At 39.6% G+C, this 13,983-nt stretch overlaps 1 protein-coding gene across 5 annotated transcripts in view; it reads left to right on the top strand.

Moving 5' to 3' along the window:
- The window catches only part of macrod2 (mono-ADP ribosylhydrolase 2), a 724,457-nt gene that overhangs the window by 29,810 nt on the left and 680,664 nt on the right, over window positions 1–13,983 (top strand). The window lies entirely within an intron of this gene.

Raw genomic sequence — 13,983 nt, 5'->3', positions numbered from 1 at the left:
CCTAGGATGAGGCTGTGCTCCTTTGCTTTCCCAAGTGTGACTGTGGGGATGGGGAAACCCCATGTGCAGGGGGGGGATGGAGGAATAGGGTGTATTTGAACTTTTTTCTGCCTGGTCCCTATTGTAAGAAGACTTTTCACAGTTTAGGGGCACAGCATCTGGGTTTCTCTACCCACTGAAGTGAGTCTTTATAGGGGGTAGGGGGTGAAAAAAGCCAGTGTTGGCTTCTGAGGATTAGGCCCGTTGGGATAATCAGGATCAGTTCACCGTGTCCTCGAAGGGGGTAGAGAGGGAGCAGGGGCGTGACTACCCTGTAGAGAAGCTGGCCTGTCCACATTCCCCTCTCACTCTGAGCACACCTGCTTTTACCCCTTCTTCATGCTTAACACAGATGACACTCTATAGGATTATTCCTAAAACTAAATCTGAAATGGTTATTTGGAAATCACTTGAAATCCGATTCGTCTCTGTGCTAAGCTAATTAATCTAATTTATTTGTCTTTGTGATTCGGGTATCTTAAATTCAATTATAAACTGATAAAGGTTAGTCCTGTGTGAAAGACTAAAAACTTAGAGTTGGAAGGGGTGTCATTGTTGTTTCATAGTCACATCTGCTTTTCCCATTAGCCATACCCTTCTCTATATTTTCTAACTTTAGCCAAACAAAAACCCAGGAAATGGGTGTAACTAAAAAGTTGTTACCGTGCCTCTACAATGAAGGGACTTTGACGCAAACGGATACCCAAGTGGGGCAACCCTTCTCCCTTCATACAACATGCACATTTTTTGTTCAAACTGAAACCTGCAAATGCTCATTTATAAGTCTCCTAGTTCTTATAACTATAATAAACATAACTACAGTAAGGCCATGACAAATCAAGCTGTTTTTGTGCTGTTACTATGACACCACTCAAACAACTGCAAGTATGCATTTAGCTCGTGTCCAACTTCAGCACGTGCAGGGACAGAATTAGTCGTTGCACAAAGGGCTACAAATAAGGGCTTTCGTATTGTCGCTAGCATTCTTCTTTAGGACCGTTGAATGGAAAGCACTGTTTTCGAGCATTCGTTTGTGTGCTAGCCAAGTAACCAAAAAAGCAGTGTAGGGGAAGATGTTTGTGTGATGTGATGTGATGTTTTTTTTTCACAATGTTTCAAAATACGTGAAAGGTACGAAAAATATAATAATTACCTTGAATCCTCGAACAAATCACGCCTGAGACAATCTTTCCTGTTTGTATGTGGTACAGCTTTCGTAGTTTTTGAAGTCCACCGTTAGTTCGTTGCGTGCATGTGTTTGTGAATAGCTCCTTGATGTGGGCGGCCCCCTGCTTGAAGGAGTTGCGCGGTGCATGGCCGAGCTGATCTGTCAATAATGATGAGCTCTATAATAAGGGCAAAATGCAGTTGCTTATTAGACACTGGACATCATCCTGAAATTCTCTGCGCAAGGCACAAATTCTCTGTAAACGTGATGGTCACTTGTCTGCATCCTATCTGTTATCATTAATTACTTTACATTCTATTCATCCCCACGTGTCATAATGGTACGCATGCAGTCCGTATTCATATTGCTAAATAAAGCAACAAAGGCGAAAATGCAATAATTTTAATTTGTTTAACAGGAAATAGAATCTTATGCCATAACTGTAACCTGATTTTGCTCTTGAAATTCATTTGATACTACCTTCCAAACTGTACTCTGAGAAATGATTAAATTATATACTGTATTCTACTTTGTATCATATTACTTTGCTAAACAGAAAACATGCATTAAATCCCACAATGTGAAACGACATTCATTGAATATTTGAAAGTGCCCATGAGAAGGTGTTCATTAGAATTTTCACGTCATCTAAATGTTGAATGGAACGTGATTCACAGCTGCACTCCTACCCTAGTGTTGCACTGCAGCTTAATTAATTGTATTCGGGAGCTCATTGGAAAACCCTGGCAATTTACCAACAGAGGTTGCGTTTACAATGCCTCACCTTTGAGATTTTGTAATTGATCCCCAATACGATTGGTAACTGTTAAATGAATTTTCAGCCTTACCATTGTTCGTTAACCATGATGCCGATGAGATGGCAATGTGGATTAATCATGATGGGAGCTAAAATGGTTTCAGAGACGGTCTGTGAATTTGATTATCTCCAGACGGCTGTGGAGACAGAGTAGAAAGACTCTTGTGAAAGTACCTAATGAAAACCCTGCTTAAGACGTAATTGGGAAATGTTTGTCTGGGTGCATGCCTCTCTGCCTACTGTACGCATCATTTTAAACATCTCTTCACTCTTTAGCACGCCCCCCTCATTCCTTTTTCCCCCTAAAAATTGCCATTGGCTGCACTTTGTTTGGACAGAATGTGTTTTGCTCCTCTCCTCCTTCAGTTTGGATTTTTTTTTCTCCTCCTACTGTGTGATGGACCTTCTGAATTTTTTCAATTTTTTTTCCCATTGTTAATTTTCATTAAAATGGTATCGCTCAATAAAGTCAGTGAACAACACCTGTTAATTAATATTGGGGGTTTATGGTGTGTGGCGCTAGTCTCAGCATAGGTTTTAGCATTCGATAGCCCTTTGGCTATGCCATGAAAGTGCCGTTTTGGAGGATGAGACCATTGAAGCTTGCTAACTAAAATGAGGTCCAATAGTGAAATTAGAGCATCAAGTACATTATCCTAATGTAATTCAGATCTTCTCACCTTCATTTGGCCACATTTTTACAAGGTATTGAATGCCACTGAAAGTGAAGACTGTAAATTAATGGGAATATAATGAATTCCTCATAAAATGAGCATTGTCCACCACCTAATCTATTTAACACATTAAGCAATTAGTGCAGGCGTGTCCAAACTTTTTGCAAAGGGGGCCAGATTTGGCGTGGTTAAAAATGTGGGGGGCCGACCTTGGCTGATGTCCTTTACGTAGAACAATATATTTAAGCAAAATTTAGCAAGCCATTCAGTGTGTCGCATTTGCTTTATTATTTTTTTAATGAATAATTTCAACAATCTCGCAACAAGCCTTTGCGTTCTCTTTCGTCTCTTGGGCTCTTGCGAAATACTACTTCTGTGAAATTAAACTAGCTTCAAGTTGCTTCCATTTCTCGCTGCGTATCTTCCCTGTAATCTTGTCGCACATGTCAGTGTGTCTTGTTTGGTAATATCGCCTCACATTGAAATCTATAAAAACAGCGACTGTCTCTTTGCAAATGAGGCAAGACACAGTTGTTGCGTATTTTAGTGGAGAAATAGTCCAATTTCCACCTATCCTTGAAGTGTCGGCCGTCACAGTCAACTTTTTTTTGTTGATTGTCGCCATTTTAGAAAATTGGAAGTAGAGGGTCACACGGCGTAATGTTGCTTAGCCCTTAAATACCTGCAACATGCAAGTATCAGAGAATCCCAAAATTAGAAAAATAAGGTGCTAATGAAACCTTTTTTTCAAATTTGTGAAAAGAAAAGTAAAAATGAATATGTGTAATAAGCACTCTAATATCTATAACCCATGCTAGATCATGTTTTTTTTTCTCATGAACCCTGCAGATGCATGTGTTGACTTGCATCCATCTTTTTTTTTTTTTTCAAAAAGAAATGTCAAAATTCTAAATTAGTCTGAAAATCATGAACTTTTATGTGTATCAAATGTGATACATTTGGCAATAAAGGGTTAAAGTGCTGCTGCCTTTTAGTGGGTAAATGAGGAGCAGCATTTTGTGTGTAAGCTACTTCATATGCTGGTTGCAGTACTGCTGACCAATTTATTAAGTCTGTGTGTGGGCCAGATGTTATTGATTTTATGACAGAGGCTGGGGGCCGGATGAAATTTGACCATGAGCCGCATTTGGCCCCCGGGCCGGATTTTGAACATGTCTGAATTAGTGTTTTGGGGGAACAAACACTTAAATCAAGATTCTTCTCTAGTTTTGTCCATTTTCTGTTTTGTCTTTCATCCCTTATTTTGTTGACTGCCTTATTTTCTTGACCAGTGGGCGCACCATAATAAAAAGTGCAGGATCATTTTTAGGTCATATTTTTGTATTTAACACACACACAAGACGCAGCACTATTGTTGGTCGCAAGAAATACATATGCTAGCATGTGCGCTAGCAAAACTAGTTCAATTCCACTTTATTAAAGAATTTCACAAAGTACTCACATCGATCTTAATCAATCCACAAATCCATCAAAGCCCTTATCTTCTATATCCGGATTAATCAAACACGGGAGGTTCCCTCTCGTCGTTGTCAGAGTTGGTCTCTGTGCCATCCTCTTCAGAAATGATGTCGGCTTTGGCGAAAGCACAGACAAGAGTGCAAGCAGACACCTTAGCCCAAGCATTCATCAATCCGTTCCCAAATTATGGCGTAATTCACCCGGCGCTGCCTTCAGTCTTCGTAAAGCTTTCTTCGCCATTCGTCATCCATTGCTCCCACGCCACTCGCAATTTGACTTTGAATGTCTGGTTTACACCGATGTGCAGCGGTTGGAGTTCCTTCATCAAGCCTCCCAGAATGATTGCAAACTCAAGAGTTCATCAGATGCACTTGGTTTTTCACAGCGGGTGTGAGATGGGCGCGCATTGAGTCACAGATCAACAGGGATGATGATGTGTGGAAAAAAAGCCATCCGGTCGCTAGACATACTTCACTCAGCCACTCTGTAGTCTTCGCATCATCCATCCAGCCCTTTTGATTGGCCTTCACGATGACTCCGGAAACTTTTCTTTAGGCAGTGTCTTCCTCTTCAAAATCACCATTGGTGCTAGTTTCGTTTTGTTTCGCTGAGGTGATACTCTTGAGTTTTAACTGGGCTTCGTAAGTGTATCTCTTTGCAGTAAATGCCATTTTCGAGGGTCTTTCGCCAACCAAATGTTGTTTATCCTAATGTGTACACTCAAACTTTACAGCTGAAGGGGACATGCCCCCTAGCACACGCAACCATCTCCCTTTAAGGTTCTCATATGGCTCTCACTTATGTCGGCTTTTTAACAAATTGCTTGGTCAGACAGACACATTTTGGTACTCATTCAATAGGTGTACCACATTATTATGCGCACCTTCCATTTCGGAGAAAAGTTTTTATTTTTACATGCCCCTAATGGTCGTGAAAATACGATATTAATTTTGTATTACAATTGATGCTGCACTTTTGACTCCTTTATCCTCTAAATGGTCAAGAATACCACCTTGATAATATTAAATACCAGAGGCAGAATGAAAGAACCACTTTGATATACAAGTGAAAGCACATGCCTCGGATTCCTCGCTTCTCTAATTTCATAGCAGCTGACTAAAGAATATTGCTCCTTTTCACCCACTGCGATCTGCTACAGAACCTGCTAATCGCTGCTGCTTAAATGAAAGACCTTAAATGAAGCCTATTGTCTTGCTCTTAGTATCCAGCCAATACCATTTAGCCATTAGTCATACTGAATAGCAGTCGCTCTCATTACCACATTTTGTAAAATATTAATGGATTTTAGTGAGTGGAGGTGGTACCGTTCTGGATTCAAATACCAACAACCATTATGTGTGTCTAATCTGTCTGCTAATGTGTTGATTTTATTAAAACAATATTACTATATAATTTATGATTAATTTAGGTATAAGCTTGGACTACATCCAGAAGTAAGGTCAATAAAAATTAAAAAAGAAAAAAAAATGGAAAGAATGAAAAGAACAAAGTTGGAAAAAAGCATTTTAATTTAGATTGGTGATATAAATTTGAGCGTCCAGCGTTTTTTGTGCATATATTTTGTCAATAAGGCGACGAGCACCCCTCTCCCTCCCAAGACACTACGCATGTGCCGGTATGAGATTCTGACGGCATGATAACTAGAGCTGGGAATCTTTGGGCACCTAACGATTCGATTACGATTCAGAGGCTCAGATTCAATTACAAAACGATTATTGATGTACCCCCCCTCCTTTTGTGTTTTGTTTTGTTTTGTACATTAGTTCTAAAATTGTTCAAAAATCCTCTCAGGCTAAACCAAACTACTATTTCAGTATCAAGTTAACATACAACAGTAAACAAATATGCAAAAATAAGAGTAAATAATTTCCCTTCTGTCTACTTTTGTCAAAGTTTTAAAACTATTTCATCATTTAAAGATAGATTGAAGACAAGATTCTGCCGATTTAGGAGTATTTTAGATAAAAAGTTAATTAGGTTCGCTACAACAAAGCCTTCTAGAGAGGTCTCCTGCTTTAAGATGGCGGCTGTTTACTTACGCCGGAAAGTCTGTCATTTCGCATCTCTTTTCAATAATACATGTTCTAACACCGACGTCGTCTGTCATGTTGCATCTAGTTCTACATATATATATGATATCTACTGCAGCCGTATGTTTGTAGCATCTAGCAACTGGGCGTTGTTTGTAGCGGCTGTCAGCCGCAGTCAGGTATGATTGTTTTTTTTTACCTAACGGCATGAGTTGAACATGATATTTACTCTCGGTCCATTCCTCATTGCGTCCCAAAGACTGCGCTGACTGTGTTTTACTTCCGCGGCAATCTGTAACTTTTCTGTTGCCAAAGTATTCCCATACCAGCGATTTTGTTTTCTTCAATGGGGGAAAAAGTTCAGGAGTTTCACCTCCTCTAGCCATTGTGTAGCACAGCTGATTCACTGACACTGAGCAACAACCGATGGGGGCTGGTTGAGACTTGCAGTGCAAGCGAGGGATTTCTCCATGCATTTTTGGGACTTTAGAAATAGTTAATACCTTAGGGACGGAATGACAGGAATTTTTTGAAGTTTTGAAACCTTGACATTTTCATACCACGGTATATGTTGAAACCAGTAATTGGCACATTTCTACAAGACACACAAAACAAAAGCCGCCAGGTCTATTTTAAAGGTGTCTGGTTATATTTTTGAAAGCATATTGGTGACATTTTGTGGAAAAAAAAAAAAAAAAAAAAAAAAAAAAAAAAAAAAAAAAAACTTATCACAGATCTCTTCTATGGCACTGAATTTTGTTTATTTAAAATAGTATTTCAAGACTGCCTTTTTGTACGAATACTTTGAATTTACTCACATAAATTCAATTAAAATAATTGAACACATAATAGTAAATCAAAATTCCTGCCAACTTATTACCTGCCATAGACAATGATAGACGTCCAATTGATTTAAATTGGGATGACTAGCTGTAATGTAAATGCTTATGTTTCTGTTCCTTTGACAATGACATCCAATCCATTTTGACAGTTTGCTGCTAACCTCTTCTAGTCAAAATGAATTGGACGTCTAGCTCTGTCTATGGCAGCCAATGAGTTAACATTTTTTTCTTTTTCAAAAACATTGTGGCCCGCCAGTGGGCCTTTCTACCACCAGGCTTTGCAAGTTTTGTGGAGGGAAACCCTGCTTAGGGTTTTCCCATTTTGATTTTTGAAGTACAATTCCAATTCCAGTTATTGGTTGTTCATGACACCATTCACCGTCACGGTGTTTAATATTCTATCTAGCCTTGGTTAAGCACTGTTAGGCAATCCTGCAATTAATGTCACTGCCAGGGTGTGTAATTACCCACTATAGCTGACTTGGGGCATTAAACAATGGATACCACAAAGGTTTCCATTAATCATCCTCAGAGAAAATTTGCATCTGTCAAGAATTTCTTGAGATGGGTCAAAGTTATGACCCAACTTTGCATTAGAAACCTTCTCAGTATGGCTGTATATCAAAACGTCAAAATCCACTAAGCAAAGAGACCAATGGTTATAATATAACGGATCAGTGACACTCTGGTAACTCCAGATCAAAACAGATCATTTAAACTGCTGAACAAGCTATAAGACCAGAAATGTATATTGACATGACATTTTCAGGGCTCTAAAGCTCACAAAGTTATTATTTATCTTTATTTTAAACATTAAATGACCACATAGGCCTTAGCTTTATGATATAGCTTTGTGTGGTTAGGGAATTGGTGACTAAATGACCTCAGAAGGAGCACCTGTCCAAGAATGGACCTGCTGATCGCTGCATTGCACTGGCGGGTGCGTTTGACATTAACCTCACTGTCGTGTTCCTCAATCCTCACTAGCCCCTCACCCCCAGCCGTAAGACATACATAGCCTGCCAGATCCAATCTGTCATCAAGGGATTATTTAAAATGCTACACCACAAAGTACAGGATCCCATTGGGGCTGTTGTATATACATGAATGACATGCTTATGTTTAAAAGCCCTCATAGGCAGTCCTGTCTGACATAGAAGGATGTTGTCACTCCAAGGGACACACATTCACAAATGGAGAGTCAACCTTCGCTTCATTCCTTCTCTTGGTTGTAATCTACTAATCCATCGACCTTTTATATTTCAGTAGACATTTTAATTAGGGTATTTTGCCCCACCATGACCATATGGGGTATACGATTGATTTACATTTGCATAATAGTTCTTGTAGCGACAAAGCTGTCATCAAAGTTTCATATAATCACTCTCATTGTTAAATTAAATCAATCCCTGTCTCAAAAGGCATGCCTTCATTTGAAAGAACTCAAATAAATTAAGAGACAGGGTTACTCATTTAGCTAAGACCCTGTGGTGCCCTGGCAAAGGGACAATAGATGTGAGCAAGGGATGCTAAATGAATTCTCTTGTCCTGTGTGCTGTCCCTGCATATCAACATAATTTGATTAGTGACCTAGTAACATGAATGTGGAAGACCTCTCTTCATTCAAGTCCATTGGGGCTCCAGGGGTGAGAGTCCATGTGCATGCAAACCCTTTCCATTGCAACCCTGCCCTTATGTCATGTACACACCCAATGAGACGAATGCGTGATTAATGACTGAGCTTGGAGTGTCATTGACAACTTCTGGTGACTTTACACAAAAGGCACCTACCATGTCACATCAGCGCTATTTTGGGACCATGTGGCCATTTGCTGCTAGCCTACAACCTGTCGGGGAATTGGTCTATGTAGTAGTTCAGCTTCATCATTGTAAAAATGATAGATTTTGGTCATTATTTCATTTAAATCAAATTTATTGCAAACCTTTTTAGATGAGCGCTGCACAAAATGTAGCTAAATCCCTCTAATAGTTGCATGATGTGCTCACTCTGCGTTTCCTGGCATCTTCTGATTGCATTAGCACACTATGTTCACGTTTATCTTCCCTGTAATTTTGGTCTCTTTTGCTAGTGTCATCTATGAGAATGGAATGAACTGTATGAGGCATAACATTGCTAAAACATCTAATAGCATAGCTGTTTTGAAGTGGCCTTTTTTGAGTCCTGATCTAAATCCTATTGAACATCTTTGGAAGGTGCTGACACTAGAGATGTCCTAATATGGATTTTTTCCCCCTTTTTTTTAAACTTCCATTCCAATTTGTTTCACTGGTGCCAATCCGACACCTAAATTTTTAGGCAATTAAAAATAATGATGAATCATATTTTTTCAATTCATTCAATTTAGCGTGGACAAAGAAGTGGACGAGCGAGGAAAAGAGAGAGGCATGTGTTGAAAGAGTTGCGCTGGAGCGCGGTGTTTAGTGGCTGTGTCCCCCGCTGGTTTTGTTTTTGTTAATAGTCTCCATGCAAAAGCCATCCGACACGTCCTGGTGTTTTAATACACTGCCACCTTCCCGAAGGAAGAACCGGTTGTAGGAGCGACGAACGAGCCACGGAAATCGCCGGTCCACTCCCTACTACGGTTCAGAGTTGAGAGCTCTGTTTACCAAAAGTGCAGATTGGTAACAACATGAACAAGCCTTGATGAGCTGATGGTGCATTCACCCATTGATTTTGTATACTTCAAACGTATGTCGCAATAATATGCTTCAATTCATTGCCCGTTGGAGGTCCTCCCGTCGTGGATTGTATGGAGATGAGCGTCACAGACCGCGCCTTGCGCGTTATCAGCTCAGCCAGCAGTGGGACTGGGCCTTCCCAACTCGATGCCGAGTGAACAGGTGTATATAAAAAAATGCATAGGGGAAAATGAAACAACAAAAGTGAACTGCACGGCACCCCAGGTCACGTCGGTTTCGTCAAGTCTGTTTTACCCCTTTCCCACTGGCCAAAAAACCGGTGTCAACCCACTAACAATCGGCTTTTGGTGGCAGTGGGAAAGGTGCAGCGACCCGTGTCAATCAACCCGCCAAGCGACCCTCGTTAAAATCACCTCGGCTCTGATCGTCATGCAGTGTGAAAGCAAAACCCAGGGTCAACAGTCAACACCCTAATCTATGTGGTGACGTCGTCTCTTACGTGATGCGTCATAACAACATGCCAGTCACCTCCCATTTAACACGCCCCACAACTGTAGTTACGTCGATACTAACAACAAAGCTAGTCGAAGAAGAAGAATTCACGTCGCCTACGTTGCCTCAGCACAAGCGGAGTGTTGATCCTTTGCCGTATTTCGACATTTTGAGGGCAGTAAAAAGCATGAAAACGGAGAACACAAATGGAAAGGAGGCTTCCATAATGCTCTGCATTGTTTACTTCCTTGAACTGAATGAATTTGGTTGCACTTGTCGACGTTGATCTTAGCGTGGTGACGTCACGTAACCTTACGCATGGCTGAGGAGGGGTGGGGGGTTAGAGGGGTGAAAAAAAACGGCTTTTTTTTGTCAATGGGAAAGGTGCCAAATGCCAATTGCTAGTGGGTTGCATCGGCTTGGAAAAAACGTGTGTTGACCCACTAGTTTCAGTGGGAAAGGGGCATTTGACTTTTTTGACTTTTTCGCCTGTCAAATTGTCACCACTTCCAGGATAGCAGGACTCGATCGGCTGCCGTTTCTATTTATGTTCCAAGTGATGAGTGCGCAGTTGAGCAACGATTGTAACATCCCAGATAACGATGTTAAGCTTTCATTGTTGTGAAATCACAACTCTGCAAATGCTTGTAAAAGCTGAGCATGACCTCACTCGCGCTCCCATGTGAGGAGTTGAAATGCGTTCACAAAAAAAAAATGCGCTTACAAAACTGACACACGCACACTGTATGACTCTCGTGGAATCATTTTAAAATATGTTGGGTGCTTTAGCTCTCTTGGTCAAAAAGGTTCCCGACCCCTGACTTATACTGATTATCGGATAGAGAGGACACTCAAGTATGATGAGCCATAATATTGCCAAAAAAATCCAAAAGCAAAACACGCAACGTTTTTGAAGTGGCCATTTCTGAGTGTTGGTTTGAAAATCATATTGAGAACATATTTGTAATGAGCAGAAAGATGTCGTCTGACTAAAGTCTGACACAATTGTAGCCTTTAGTTTGTGAATGGTCAAGCATTACGGGAAACGATTGACCTCTGTCATAAGGTTACATTATAAATTATTGAATTCAAATTTTGCTCATGCCAAATACTTTTTGTCCATCAATATAGAAACACATTGTTTAAAATTCAGATGTGATTATAATTCAATACCCCCCACATCGTGTTTCTCACAGTTTGAGATGGACATATGATAAAATGTAGATCTTATGTAGTTTTTAGGTGCCATGACTTAATCCACAGCGACACGATACATTGTTTAAGTCTGCTGTTATATATGACCTTATAATTGCTACATTACATTATATTGTCAGGGAAATAAGGGATTACCAAGGATCCCAAGAAAAGTGGATTGTTAAATGCACGGACATTGCCAGATGTTAGTTTAAGCTGAGTGTTTTGTGCCATCGTATTTATAGACACATGATGTTTTTCTTTCAAACAGTTCAAGCCTAGGATTACAGTTGTTTAGATCATTTGTCCCCTCACCGTGCTTTCATCGTTGTTACTCTAGGGGCCAAAGTGAAGAAAACGGCTTAAAAAAAGAATTCAAATTTTTAGACCAGCCTTTTATTGCAATTCAGTTGCAGCAGACATTCGATAGGCAAAAATGCCTCCGATTAAGCCATCAACAGCTAAAATACCTTAATTTGCTCATCCTTCCCTAGCATTTAAAGATACTGAACATAAATCAAGAGAGGAGAGAATGGATTGAAGAGGTGCCTTGGCCTTCCACTGCTGACATGTAGATCTACTATAAGGAGTGGTTGAGAGGTTGGCCCGCTCAAACCTTTAGCAATGAAAAAAATGTTCCACTCCATCAGAAATGGAAGCAGAATGAGACGTAGGGTCGATTAAGTTGTGAGGAGGATGTGGTGGTGATCTCATAAAGGGCACTGGGAGATGTATGGCCTTTTACAGGATCATTTAAACCACTTAATGGGGGACAGGAATTAATGGCTTCCATTGAGTACAGTCAATTATATGGATATTTTCAGATATTGTGTGTACTGTATAGTCTAATGGAATACCACCCACCCCTTGCTTTTTATTTTGACAGTTTGCTTTAAATTTGAATGGCGGATGTTGTATTTTACAATATTTCCATCCTCATGCAGTGCTATTACTGTGCGGGGTTGTCTTCCTTTAGGAAGCCCCAGTCCTGATTGTGACAGCTCTTGTTAATTAGTATTAATGTCAAATAATTTACTGTTGCAATGGATGTATGTGCAAGCCTTGTGCTCCCAAGCATAAAATTGGATTCATTACGTTGACTGAGGTTCTGCTTAGGTTTTTTTGGCCCTGTGGTTTCAGGTCACTGGGTAAAGTGATGGAGAGCCTTCTGGCTTTCAGGAAGGGGCGGGGCAAGCTGTTCAGAGCTAGAGAAGAGGACAAGTCGTCAACACAGTAACACATCACTCATTGGCATTTCTCTCAATGGGCACACTGTTCTTTTACAGATAAATCTTGTACGTGAGAGTGACAACCCCTATTTCAATCTCTGTATGTATGAACGAGGGAAGACACATTGTCTATATCTTGTGTAATTTGAGTTTTTCTGATTGTGGATGTTTGTTAAAAAAAAAGTTGTTTTTCATTTATTTATTTTTTGCACACAAAAAGAAAATAGAGCTATGTATTCAACAGATTATTCCGTTGATGGTTTGGGGGGAGTTTATTGAGAAAATCATAAATCAAATTGTTGGTGAAAAAATCGGAGATTTTATTTTTAGGCCATATCACCCAACTTGTAGCCTCTGTGTGGCTTTCGGGCTTAAATCTTAAATACATTTTTTTCTTTTTTTCCAATGATTAGACATTTAGCATAGGAAAAGAAGCAATATGATCATTTCAAGATAACAGTTAATGTTAAACAATATTTAGTCAGCAATTCAATGCCCAATATGAAATATGATAAATATTCTGAAAATGGCAGTAATTGGGATCACATTGCTCCGTATTCATTGCCCCAATGTACAGGTACAGTAAATAATAATATATATTTTTTTAAAGAAATGTGTATAATGACATCGATTTGTATTTCATTTTCAGATCCTAACAGTTTCCTCTCTATATATATATATATATATATATTTTTTTTTTTTAAATTTATTATACTGTTGTAGAACAACGTGTGCTGTTGGTTGTGAAGGGGTCATGCAGTAATGCTTTGATACCAGCATCTATAGGAATGCAAATGTGGCCGTCTGCTTTACTAACACCTTCCAAAATGAATAGTAGCACCCTGGAGCAACATTGCAGCTGCACCATAGCTGTAATCACTCAATACATACCATAGCTGTAATCACTCAATACATAAAAAGACAAACTGTTGTCTGCACTATGTGACACAAAGAGAAAAATGCATGCGACATTTTGGTTTTTGTCCAGCCTTGTCTGACCTCAAATGAGCTCATGAGAGTGATTAAGGAATTGTTTAAAGTGACTGATCAGATCAGGTCAGGGTTCACTAATGATAAGTGAGGTCACACAGGGTCGTCATTAGTCTGGTTCATCAATTTTGCGCCATACGCCTTCATGCAATTTACACAAAGATGCTCTTTTTTTCCAAAGAAAGTCACAACAATGAATTGCCCCTTTCACTATTTGGATTATTTGTTATCACAAAGTGCCAGGCATTTGTAAATTGTTTGCTCATTTTCAGAGCATTGACTTTGTTGGATACATAAGTCAAGCAAGCCTACGTGAACTATTTACTTTATAGAAAAGACCTATTAAA

The sequence above is a fragment of the Corythoichthys intestinalis genome, chromosome 10 (assembly GCF_030265065.1).
Source record: "Corythoichthys intestinalis isolate RoL2023-P3 chromosome 10, ASM3026506v1, whole genome shotgun sequence".
Taxonomy (NCBI): domain Eukaryota; kingdom Metazoa; phylum Chordata; class Actinopteri; order Syngnathiformes; family Syngnathidae; genus Corythoichthys; species Corythoichthys intestinalis.
The sequence above is the reverse complement of the archived record's forward strand: the minus strand, read 5'-3'. Positions and strand labels throughout refer to the sequence as shown.